Source organism: Kogia breviceps, chromosome 2 (assembly GCF_026419965.1).
Source record: "Kogia breviceps isolate mKogBre1 chromosome 2, mKogBre1 haplotype 1, whole genome shotgun sequence".
In the NCBI taxonomy this organism is placed as follows: Eukaryota; Metazoa; Chordata; class Mammalia; order Artiodactyla; family Physeteridae; genus Kogia; species Kogia breviceps.
The window spans coordinates 48,392,312-48,406,157 of NC_081311.1; positions in this window are offsets into that span (position 1 = coordinate 48,392,312).

Genomic DNA, 13,846 nt, shown 5'->3' on the forward strand with positions numbered 1-13,846 from the left:
TTGGGTAATAATTGAGATACATAGGCCATTAGTGTGAGCACTTGTGTTTATCTGGCCCAGATTCACACTGTGTTTACTATTTACTGTAGCTGTAGGTGTCTGAGGCTTCAACTTCTTCTAGTATCTTTGCTTTTGTCTCCCCTGTTGTCTTTGGATGTCTCTAAAAACTTCTTCTTAAATAGAATCCTTGCAGTTCTTTTCACTGTCATCCTCCGTTATTATACAGGAGTCCTGTTGATGTGGTGGTGAGGTGTGGGGAAGAGGTTGTGTTCTATAATCCTATGATTAGGTCTCAGTCTCTCAGTAAGTCTGTTGTTCCCTTGGGCTGTGACCTTCACACATTCTTCTTAGCTTCCTTCTCCCTTGTGGTGAGACAGGAAGGCTAGAGGCACTGGATTTGGGTATTTCCCTTCCCTTCCCTTATCTTGGTTAGACTCTGGTAAAGTAGTTTCCCTTAATGGGGAGATCAGAATGCCCTTGGCTTATTTCAAAGCGGTTATGTTTTCTCTTCCCCTGCTGGAAAGCATGAGGGGATTTTCTCATATTTGCCACAAGAACCTGCTGGGACTCCTGGAGATAAAACTTACGAAAGTGTGGGGTCCCTCTAAGACTGGGCCCTGCAGAATTTTTAACTGTTAAGGTAGTCTACCCTCAGCCTCTGCAGCTTGTCAGTTACCGTCTGTTTTCCTTCCTGGTACTGACTCCAGCCACTTACTTTTTTTCTAATTGTGAGAATGGGAGTGATGACTTCCAAACTCTTCACAGGCTGGTGAGGAAACTGGAAGTCTGCCTGTTGCATATTTTAAGACTTAATTCATGTAAATGCCATACCCAACTTATATATTTTTTTTAATGTAGTCCAATATATCACTTGTCTTTCATGGATTTTCAATTTTTTTATCTTGCTTAAGAAGGCTTTCACCATTTCATTTATAAATAAAATAAACATTATTATATCCTAAATCTCTCCCTCTCCCTTTCCTCCCCTCCTTTCTCTCTCTCTCTCCTATATGGTTACATAATATTTAGTACTTTAATTAATCCTAAATTTTGTGTGCAGTAGGAATTTGAATTTATTTTTGCCAAGTGAACAACTATTGTCCCAATATCATTCATTAGTCAATGCATTTTTCCTCACTGATTTAAATTACTAAATTTTTTATTCAATTTGATCTATTTCTATTTTATATTCTATTTCATTAGTCTGTTCATATGCGAGTACCACACTATTTTACTCATAGGGGTTTTATAATACGACTATTTTTTGTTTTTAACACTGGGTAAAAAGTCTTTGCAGCTTCTTCATTTGCACTTTTAGCTTCACCTGAGAGCCTAGCATTGTGGAAAACATACCAGGTCTTGAAGCCACTAAACCAGCCATTGTGAATGTTAAAGGATAACAGACTTCAAATATTTTAGCTTTAATAAAAAGGTCTTTATATGTTGCCAAGGATTTTACTTTAATTGTGGAGAAGTTTTCCCCTGATGACTTCTGTGTTTGATCTTTGGTCTTTCCATTGCCTTTATTATTCTTACTTCTCATCTTCATTTAGATTTTTTTGAACTAGCAATCAATTGTTCCAACTAGATAACTTTCTTTTATTTTTACACTCTCTCTAATTGTGTGCAACAGTGTTGATGCCCTTGATTCCGTAGCTCAAGGGATGTCCCATGTTCTTCTATTTTTAAAAAATGCTTTGGAATTTCATGCTTTTCTTTCATTGTTAAAACTTGTCTTCTCTTACACTTGCCAGAATAAATTATGTCACAGCATGGTTCTGTGGCACTTTCAAACCACTTTGCATACTTAATATTTGGAATCCAACATTTAGCTAATGATACACAAAGATCAGAGAAAATTTCAAGACGGAATACTTCCAAAGCAGAGTAAAAGAACACACTGAGTGAGGATGAAGTACAGGAAATGAATGGGGAAATGAGTTCCATAGCCTATTGGCTTGCTGAACTCGGCTCTGTTACTTGGTGTTCATTTGTTACTTCCTGGTGCAAAACATCTCTGTTCTAGGAAGAAGACTAATTAAGTGTTTACCAAAGTTATTTCCATATTATATTGACTTTATTTCCATTATTTACCAATCATGTAATTTTTATAACAGAAACATGTTTGTTGATCATAGATTTATTAGAAGAAATATGTTAATGTTATTGTTCATCTTCAGTATCCTTATTATTTTATCTGAATAATTAATTTCTAAGAAAAATATGTTATCATCTCTTCCTATGATTGTCAGTTTGTAAATTTCTCCTTGTAACTATGTCAGTGTTTTCTTTATAGACTTTAAGGTTGTATTTTTGGTGCATTTAAGTTCATGATTGGTTTTTTTTTTTTTTTTTTTTGGAGGATTTTCTTGGTCATTAATTTGACAAAAATATAACTTTTGTCTTTTATTAATATTGCTATGCTAGCTTTCTTTTGGTTAATGCTTCCATATCACTCCTATCCTTAATTCTGTCTTTTCAATTTTTCTGTTATTCTGTTTTAGATGGCTTCTTTTAAACAACTCTAGCAGGATTTTCTTTTTCCTCTAATATAATGAACTCAGCTTTTTAAAAAAGCTTGTTATTGACATTAAAGATACATAAAGTACACAAATCATAAGTGCACATCTTGAGGAATTTTCACAAACTGAACACACCTGCATAACCAGCACCCAGATCAATAAACAGAATATTACCAGCATGACAGAAGCCTTACTTGTACCCTCTCCACCACTCTCCCTTGACTAAGGGTAACCTCTATCCTGACTTCTAACAGGAAAGGTTAGTTTTACCTCCTTTTAAAAAAATCTATATAGATTGAATCAAACAGAATATACTCTTGTGCATTGCTTATTTTGCTCACTATTCTATTTATCAGATGCATTTAATTGTAGTGTGTTCTGTCTCATTGCTGTAGAGTGTTTTAAATTTATTTATCTGTCCTACTGTTTATAGGCATTTGAGTAGTTTCCAGTTTGTTGATACTATGAATACTGTTGCTATGTCCATTCACTGCTTGCCTTTTGTGGACATGTATATATGAAGAGTAGAAATTTGGGGTCATGGAGTAGGCATACGCTTAGCTTTTGTGTATACTGTCAGGTAGTTTTTTGTTTGTTTGTTTGTTTTAAAGAAGATGTTGCGGGTAGGAGTTTATTAGTTTATTTATTTATTTATGGCTGTGTTGGGTCTTCGTTTCTGTGCAAGGGCTTTCTCTAGTTGTGGCAAGCAGGGGCCACTCTTCATCACGGTGCGTGGGCCTCTCACTATCACGGCCTCTCTTATTGCGGAGCACAAGCTCCAGACATGCAGGCTCAGTAGTTGTGGCTCATGGGCCTAGCTGCTCCGCGGCATGTGGGATCCTCCCAGACCAGGGCTCGAACCCGTGTCCCCTGCATTAGCAGGCAGATTCTCAACGACCACGTCACCAGGGAAGCCCTGCCAGGTAATTTTTAAAAGTTGTTGTACTAATTTATACTTCTGCCAATGAGATATGAGAGTTCCAGTTATTCTATATCTTCACCAGCTCGTGGTACTTTATGTCTTTTTCATTTTAGTCCTTCTGATGGGTGCATAATGGTATCTCATTGTGATTCTAATTGGAATTCCCAGATGATTGATAAAGTTGAGCACATTTTTTATATGTTTGTTGGCCACTTGAGTATTCTTTTTTGTGATGTGCTTGTTCAAGTTTTTGTCCATTTTTTCCTATTGCATCTGTTCTTTTAAAATTGATTTGTGGTAGTTTTAAAAATATTGATACATTCTATATTAAAGTTCTTTTCTTGATATATGTACTCCAGATATCATCTCCCCATCTGGGTTATCATTTTACTCTTTAATGGTAATGGTGTCTTTTGCTAAACAGATTAAATCCAGCCTTTTAGTGGGTACATTTAATCTTTTTACATTTATTGATTTCTGATATATTATTAATGTGTTTGGTCTTATTTTGTGTGATTTATTTATCATTATTTTTCTTTGTTTTTCCTTTTTCTACTTTCTGTTGGATTAATAAACTTTTTAGTATTTTTTTTATAATCTGCTGATATGGAAACTGTAGATTGGCTTTCTATTTTTTTTTTTTTTTTGCCACACCAAGTGGCTTTTAGTATCTTAGTTCCCGACCAGGGATTGAACCCTGGCCACTGCGGTGAAAGCACCGAGTCTTAACCACTGGACTGCCAGGGAATTCTCTGGATTTCTACCTTTGAGATGAGTACCCTAAAATTTTTTGGCTTATATGCTACTGTTAAGATATAATTTCCAAGACTAGTGTAATTGCTTTATAGATAATCTATCTTTATAAATGATAACATATAGACTTTGTCTTTGATGTTGTGTGGTGTTACTGCAGTGTGTCTAGGTGTGAATTTATTTTGATTTATCCTGTTCATTACTTGAATGTACTTTGTACCTAAGGACTCCCATTTCTTTAACTATGGACAACCCTCAGCAATTCATTTATTTCTTCAAATCCTTCTTCTCTCTTCTCCCTCCATTCTCTTCTGGAACTTACACTAGAAGGATGTTGGAGCCTTTCAATTGTACGATCTACCCTGCTGCCAGAGTGATCTTTCACAAGTATGAATTCTATCAGTTGGTCACATGCTTGAAACTCTCTGTGCTGGACATTTTCCTAACCACCCTCTTGGCTTTCCAGCTCTTCCATTGCTTATACAATCAATTTTTTGTATTAAGTTTTTTCCTTTTGAAAAACCTAATTTCTGTTATCCTGGATGAACCCTGACAGATGTACTCTTCATTAATTTACCATTTTATTCAGAAAAATTCCAAATACCTTACCATGGCCTGAACACTTCTCTATGATGTGACCTCTGTTTACCTCCTCAATCTCATCTTGTTCCATTCTACCTCTCCTTCATTCTACACTAGCCATGTTAGCCTTCTGTACAGAAAGGACACCATAGCAGGACTGATTACTATTATTTGAAAAGCCTGCTTAAAAGGTTGGCCCTTGGCTGATGTCTGGGAGTTTGGTTTTGGGGAGAGTCTCCACCACCCTAACTGATAAGAGTCATTATCTGTGCCTAGATGGTGCAAATAATATGGTTTATGCTGAATACATACTTTCCTTCTAGGACTCTGAAATTTTGGTACATACTAGGCAGAGGGTGCATATGTGGTCAGCCCCCAATAAAAACGCTGGGTAATGAGCTTTCCTGGTAGAAAATATTTCACTTATGTTGTTACAACTCATTGTTGGGGGAATTGATAAGCACATCCTCTGTAACTTTACTGGAAGAGGACTCTGGAAACCTGTGCCTTGTTTTCCCAGGATTTGCCATATCTACCTTTTGTTCTTGCTGATTTTGCTTTGTATTCTTTCTCTATATTAAATAATAACCTGACTAGGACTATAAACTGAGTCTTTTGAGTCCTCCTAGTGAATCATGGAACCTGGGGGCGGTCTTGGGAACATCACCCAACACACACCTTATAGATCTGTGGAGGAATGAGACATTGTGTAGCATTTTTTTTTCTTTTTTTTTTTTTTTTTTGCTGTGCAGCATGTGGGATCTAAGTTCCCTGACCAGGGATGGAATCCATGTCCCCTGAATTGGAAGCGTGGAGTCCTAACCACTGGACCACCAGGGAAGTCCCTTGCATAGTATTTCAAAGTCCATTTGTTAGAATCACTTATATTATTTCCAAAAGTAAATTTTACAAAGACAAAACCTTTAATATACATTTTCACCTTTAAGAGTATCTTTGTATATATATTTTTAATAGATATTCAGGCAGTGTAAAATGTAAAGAAACCTTACAGTTACTGTGAATTAGTTTTTACAGGACTGGACACACCTAACTTCCTATTGCAAACATTGTCATTTTTGGGTGAAATAAACATGCTTCTCTATGGCAAGCCTTCTAGCAACTGTGATATACGTTTCCAAACACACAGTTTCAAGGTTACAAGTCAGAGATAGTAGACTTACTATTAAAGCAAATAAACACATACTTAGTCAGAACCTCCATTTTAATAAGCTATAGTATAAATATAAATTTAACTTAAATTTTACAATACCTCATAGGTAAATCACTAGTCTCCCCCCTAATCTTTCCAACCCTGAGCTTTCAAACATTGGGTCAATAATTTCTTTACTTGAAGTCTTTCATTAAGCACCATTGACACTGTTAGGATTTCAACCGAAAATTTTAGTAAGGTTGAATCAAGGTATTATAATCCGTCCCCCACAGTTCCTCAAATTCACCCATTCGTTACTGCCATAAGGCTTTTTTTTTTTAAGGTGGATTATCTGAAGCCATTCTCTCTCTGTTCCTTCCACAAGGAAGAGTTCTACTTTTAAAAAAAATTATTTTATTTTATTTATTTTTGGCTGCGTTGGGTCTTTGTTGCAGTGCATGGGCTTCTCACTGCCATGGCTTCTCTTGTTGCAGAGCATGAGCTCTAGGCGCATGGGCTTCAGCAGTTGTGGCACGTGGGCTCAGTAGTTGTGGCTTGTGGGCTCTAGAGCACAGGCTCAGTAGTTGTGGCACACGAGCTTAGTTGCTCCGAGGCATGTGGGATCTCCCCGGACCAGGGCTCAAACCTGTGTTCCCTGCATTGGCAGGCAGATTCTTAACCACTGTGCCACCAGGGAAGCCCACAAGGGCTGAATTTAAACATGACTTGATTATAGTCACGTGGAGTCTTCTTGGTCTCTTTGCTTTTCACTTTGCATGGCAGTGAATGTTCCCTGAGAAGCACGGGCCTGTTGGGACAGGGGTGGGGTATTTGAGTATTCTCAGACACTTGTGGAAAATTAAAGAACTATGGAGAGGAGGTGGATAAAATAGATACAGGAGATAGATAAGAAAGTGAAAAGAGAGTATAGAGTTTTAACAGTATAACTTGGATGATAAAGCACTTAATTATAATCATAATGAGCCAGTGATGCATCCAATTGATGCAACTCAGGCAAGTAAACACCATGAAAAAGTGTTCATTCCCAGTTGTAAGAGGTTGTGTTGTAGAATAGAAAAGTCCCAAAGCTAAAAGTTCAGCCAGTTAATCTGCAAAACCTTGGACCCAGATCCAGAATCTCTGTCTGTAACTAATCTATAAACTGAATATTTAGACCCAGTAGCCTCCACTAGGGAAGTAAAACAAAAGTTTGGGAAGACAAAGGCAGAAAGCATTAATAATTGTAATGTTCCTTTAGAGATAAGCCTTGTAATCATGAAGAAATATGTTTAAGATATTTGAAATACTTAAGAAAATATGACATATTAGAGAGAACACTCAACATACTTGACTTAATGATTTAATGTGAAATTATATGAATGTAATTAGTTAAGTTTATAAACAGTGTTTATGGGTGGAAGTTAAAGGGAGACACATACAATTCAAAAATACTCAACTGTTCTTTGATGATTAGAATTTGAAATTATAAACACAATATTAATTGTATCAGCACCAAACAATTATGAAATGTTTAAGAGAACCTGATTTATTTGCTATTCTACTTTTATTCATTATATTGATAGGAGTTGTGTGTATATATATATAAGAAGACTTGGCCTGATAGGTTTGTTAATTTGCTTTGGCCTAATTAAAAGTATTAAAGTTTAAAATGCAGTTCAAATATTCAAGCGAATTTAATTAACTAATTTTGAAAATGGAGTTAACTTTTTAGGAGTATTTAATATGTTAATCATAGGTATGATGGTTAGTTTGTGACAAGTCAGCTTGGCTAGGCTATAGCACCCAGTTATTCAATCAAACACTAATCTGGGTGTTGCCGTGAAAGTGTTTTGTAGATGTGGTACTCAAATCCATCCTGTGGTTATTTACCCAGTTTTGGAATGTATAATTGGAATAGGTATACTCAGCAATTGGCAGAATGCTAACTTGCTGCTCTGACCTATGGAGTGAGGGCTATCACTGTGGGAAAGGCCAAGTGGAAGCCAGTAGAAAATAGTAATCCAAAAGCAATACTGCATTCCTGGAAGGATTACGAAGATTAGAGCCACCATCAGGAACTTGAAAGATGCAGGGATGGTGATTTGTATCATGGCCTCATTCAATTCTCCTACTTGACCTGTGCAGAATACAGATGGATCTTGGAGAATGACAGTAGATTACTACAAACTTAATCAAGGTGTAACTCCTGTCATTCCAGATGTGGTTTCATTGCCTGAGCAAATTAACACATCCCCTGGTACCTGGTATGCAGCTATTGATCTGGCAAATGCCTTTTTCTCCATACCTGTTCATAGGGCCCACCAGAAGCAGTTTGCTTTCCACTGTCAAGGCCAGCAATACACCTTCAGTGTCCTTCCTTAAGGGCATATTAACTCTCCAGCCCTATGTCATAATTTAGTTTGCAGGGATCTTGACCACCTTTCCCTTCCACAAGTTATCACATTTGTCCATTACATTGATTGCATTATGCTGATTGGACCTGATGAGTGAGAAGTAGCAACTAACCTAGACTTATTGGTAAGACCTTTGCATGTCAGAGAGTGGGAATTTAATCTCCCCCAAATTCAAGGGCCTTCCCCCTTAGTGAAATTTCTAGGGGTCCAGTGGTGCGGAACACATTGAAGTAGTCCATCTAAGGTGAAGGATAAGTTTGCGCATCTGGCCTCTCCTACAAATAAAAAAAAGGCACAATGCTTAGTGGGGTTCTTTGGATTTTGAAGGAAACATATTCCTCATTTGGTTGTGCTACTCCAGCCAATTTACTGAAGTTCCTGAAAATCTGCTAATTATGAGTAGGGCCCAGAACAAGAGAAGGTTCTGCAACAGAGCTGCTCTGACACTTGGCCCAGATGACCCAGCAGATCCAATGGTGCTTGAAGTGTCTGTGGCAGATAAAGGTGCTTGGAGTTTAGTCAGGCCCTTGTGAGTGAATCACAGTGCAGACCCTTCAGACACTTAGGATTTTGGAGCAAAGCCCTGCCATCGTCTGAGGATAGCTACTCTCTTGAGGAACATCTTTTGACCTGTACTAGACCTTAGTAGAGGCTGAACACTTAACTATGAGCCACCAAGTTACCATATGACCTGAGCTGCCCATCATGAGCTGTGTACAGTCTGACCCACCAAGCCATAAAGTTAGGTGTGCACAGGAAGTGGTATATATGATATCTGGCTCAGCATCCCCTGAAGGCACAAGTAGTTTACATGAGGCCAGGGTCCCCTCTCCTGCTACACTGCTTGTTCCCTCTCAGCCTGCACGTGTGGCCTCATGATGTGTTCCCTATGATCAGTTAACTGAGGAAGAACTGGGACCTGGTTTACAGATGGTTCTGCACGATATGCTGGCACCACCCCAAAGTGGAACAGCTACAGTGCCGCAGCCCCTCTCTGGGACAACCCAGGAGGACAGTGGTGAAGGGAAATCCTCCCAGTGGGCAGAAGTTCTAGCTGTGTACCTGGTTGTTGACTTTTTTTCTTGGAAAGAGGAATGGCCAGAAGTCAAATCTATACCGATTCATGGGCTGTGGCCAATAACTTAGCTGGCTGGCCAGGGACTTAAAAGGAATATGATTGAAAATTTGGTCACAAGGAAGTCTGGGAAGAGGTATGTGAATAAACCTCTCTGACTGTACGAATTACTGCTGGTTCTCTGGAGAATGCCCTGACAGTTAATATTATGAATTAGTTGAACATTAATCAAATATCTTGTCAAGTGGTTCTATTTTTATATCAATCACTAGATGAATGGAGCATAATACTGAATTTAAGGTTTAAGAAAAAGCAGCTTTTAAAATTCACAACATTAATAAATTGAATACTAATTTAAACACACATAGCTTTAATTAATCTCATTAGGTTACAACTCTTCCCTTCCCCTCATTTAGAACCTTAAATGGCACTGACTAGACATGTGACTTTTGTGACCTTTTGTCAGTTAAATTATCAGTTTCCTCATCTGGAAATGGGGATCATTTTGCTTTGCCTATTTTGAAACATTTTTATGGGAATCACACAATTTTATGAAAACTCTAAGCTATAAAGGGCTTGTCTCCTTAGAAGGCATTGCTTTAAAGTAAAATTTAAGTCATTATCTTAAAGTAAGTAAAATTGGTACCCTCTGAGTACAGATTGCATTATAACTCTCCCTGAGGCCTTAAAAAAGGGTGAAACAGTGCTTTCCAAGGACAAGCAGGACCAAAGAATACAGCTGGAATGCAAGCTGTGTTAATGACATTGAATTATGTTTTTGACATTTACTTTAATTCTTCAGATTATGTCATGAAGAGAGTCTGTTCAGAGCCAAAGGCCTTTCACATTTCTTGAAAGAATTGCTCCTTTCACAGTGAAAGATCAGGCCTTGGGCTCAGAGCATTTGGAAGGCAATATTATCTGGCAAGAATTCAATGATTACAAAATTAGTTATAATTACCTTCTATTTATGTCCAATAATACTAATTTGTCACTCACTATAAGTATATTATACAGTTTCCTCTTTAAATACATGTACTTAAATAAAAAAACTTGCCTCATTAGGACAGATAATATAGGAAAGTGGCAAATAATTGGGGAAAATGGTATGTAAGAGTGGAAGGTGGGAGTAACACTATTTTAAAATGCTCTAAATATTTTTCTGGACACTAGTATCCACTCTCTTATCTAGAAATGCAAGATTCCACCTTGGGGTATTAAAGAAAGGTAGGCTATCTGCTAGTTGCCTTTTTTCCATTAGCTTGTTCTGTTTCTCACAGCTGTCTTGTAAGGTAGGAAGTATCATTTCCGCTTAGAGATGAGGGAAACGAGATTCTGAGAGTTTACTTGTTCAAGGTCATACTATGCCGTGCTACAGCCAGTATTTAAATCAGGGTGGGGGGCAGGGACTGTGTGGAGACTATCACTTGAGGTCAGGTTCTAAGGAACTCACTGTGGGAGAATTCTGGAAGGTAAGAGCCTTGACCTTTACCTCTTTAAACAGAGCCCAGATGAGGCAGAAGCTGTCTTTTCCTCCTAGGGGGAAGGGTGCCACTTGCCTTCTGCGAAGTTTTGCTCAGATATTTGTGTGAGTGCAGAATGAATGTCCAAAGGGAGAGGAATGAAGGGAGACACATGGAACAAAAGGAGAGAAACAAGGACCATTCTGAAAGCTTTGATTCTTTGGGAACCCCACATCCTTCTCTGGTCCCTCCTCAGGGTGTCTATTTTGGGGACATTGAGATATTTTAGGCATTTTTTTGAAGGTTGAAAATGGGAAGTTTATAGCTGTTCAATCCTGGCAGACAGATGGAAACAATTAACACCATAGCTTAAAAATCTCATACTTGGAAGCTGCTCAGCAGCCCTGATGCTTAAAATTCCTCTCTGGGTGGTTGGAGCAGAGATGGAAAGAGAAGGTAAATAAGATGAGTTCAGCACCTTTTATATCGAGCACTTTGATATAATCTTCCCAACAGTTCCATGAGGGAACTGCCATGATTAACCCTATTTCCCAGATGACAAAATTGAGGCTTGGAGAGGTTATGCATATGCTCTGTGCCCAAGCTCACAGCCTGTTATCCTGGCTGGGGACTCAACCTCCCAAAGTTCATGTCTTTTTTTTAGCTAACAGGTAGAGAGTGTTGCATGAAAAAGTCTATGGCAGGCTGAATAATGCCTCCTTCCACCTGCACAACCCCAAAGATATCCACATCTTGGTCTGTGGAACCTGTGAATATTACCTTATATGGCAAAAAAGACTGCAGATGTGGTGAAATTAAAGGGTCTTGAGATGGGGAGATTATGCTGGATAATCCAGGTGGGCCCTAATCCCAAATGTCCTTGTAAGAAGCAGGCAGAGGGAGATTTAAAACAGACAGAAGAGGAGAAGGTGAGGTGACTACAGAGGCAGAGATGGGAGTGATGTGGCCACAAGCCAAGGAATGGTGGCAGCCACAGACACTGGAAGAGACAAGAAACAGATTCTCCCTTAGAGCCTCTGGAGGGAGTGTGGCCCTGCTGACACTGATCTCAGCCCTGAGAGACTGTTTTCTCTGCGATAATAATTTCTACAAACCACCAAGTTTGTGGTAACTTGTTACTGCAGCCACAAGAAACTATTACAGGTTTCTATTACAAGAAACTATTACGATTCTATAATAGAATTGTAAGGGACAGCATTTCAGGGACAGTGAGAGGGAGAAAGAATGCTGAGAAAGTCAGGGGAACTAGGAAACTGAAGTAACACCGAGTGTTTCAAGGAAGGAGTATTCAACCACTGGCCTGTCCCAAGGAGACCAGAGGCTGTGCATCACCCCACCGTATAGGTCTCCTCTGCTGCCCTCGCTTCCACCTTTATGCCCTCTCTTCCTAGGCAGTGGACCCTTGAACTCCTGAGTTAAGAAGGGTCTTTGAAGCTGCAGAGACCTTGGTCGAAGTTCTGTCCCAATGCAGGGGTGTCTCCTAGGACATTGCAGAGGGTTGTAAATCACACTAACTATACTTCGTTTAAGGCCAGAGATCATCACTGGTGCCTTGGTGGAGGGTGAGGGAGAGGAGGTAAGTGAGGGCAGGATACTGGAGTGTGACTAAAATCTCATAGTTCGAAAGCCACCACACAGTCAGTAGATGATTAGGATTAGTAGAGATCCTGACTTCTTCAGAAGCCAGCACTGTACAAACACTGTAAAATATCACCCCAACAAATGCACAAGGCACACCCTCAGGTAGGTGGCTTGATCCACCAGCTGGCACTCGGTGACTGTCACTCATTAGATGTCTAGGTGAATTAGACACGGTTCTTCCTGAGGGGGTGGGGTGGGGGCAGATGTGAGCCTTGCCCTTGAGAAAAGCCATCTCCACGTACAGAATTGGTGAAATGAGATGAGGTGTTAGACTCCAGCCCTCAGGCACTGTAATCCCCTCTCTGCTCTGGTCCATACTCAGCAGCGTGGCTATGTCAGTAAGGCTTCTGCTTGGCATCACACAGCGTGGTTTCACACAGCGTGGCTTCACACAGCGTGGGTTGCATTTATGCTGCAAGCTAGCGGGTAGGCCAAGTTTCCTACTGCTCTGAGGCAAACATGCAAACTCCTCTCCTTGGCTAGAGAGGCCGGGTAGAAGTGCACCTGACCAGCTCTGCACCTCCCCTCACACCTCTCTGCCCCCTTGCTTGCTTGCCTCACCCCATGCTCCTGTCCTGCCCAGATTCACTCTGATCTCAGAATCTGCCATGCCCTGGGATTTTGCACCTGGCGTTCCCTCTGCCTGGAAAGTTCTTCCCAATACTGACACCTTCTCGACCTCCAAGTCTCAGCTCAAATGTCACCTCCCCAAGGCTCCTTCCTGGACCATTCCAGCTCAGGTGTCCCCACACCAAAGACACGCTGTAGTGCATCCCCTTGTCTATTTTTTCTGCCTAGTCTCTCTCTCTCTGTGGAATTATTTTGTTTATCTGCTTACCTGTTCATTGTCTGTCCCCTTCTCCCCATCCCCCCCCTAGGATGTAAGCCTCATGAGGGTAGGATGTTCTATTGGACCTACCATTCTATTCGTGGCCAGAGCTTATAATATACTAGGCAATCTCACAGATGAAGGTCAGGGTTGCTCCCACCATGGCCCACGTGAGAGGGCAGCCCAAGAAGAAGCACTAAAGAGCAAGGTCATGGATGGAGCTTCTAGGCCAAGCTAGGCCCAGGTGCGAGGCTGCTGGAAGCTTGGTGGCTGACAGGATGTACTGCAGCACGAGAACTTATGGAAGAGATCCCCAGGAAACTCCTGAATGGGCAATGGGGTTTCAGATGGAAAAAGAGACTTTTAGGTTTTTATATGACCACAGAAGTCTTCAGAGAATGGAATCAATACAGAGGACTCAGGCAGTGGAGGTGAGATCCAGCAAGACGCTTGAGAGATGAGGGTGCAGCAATG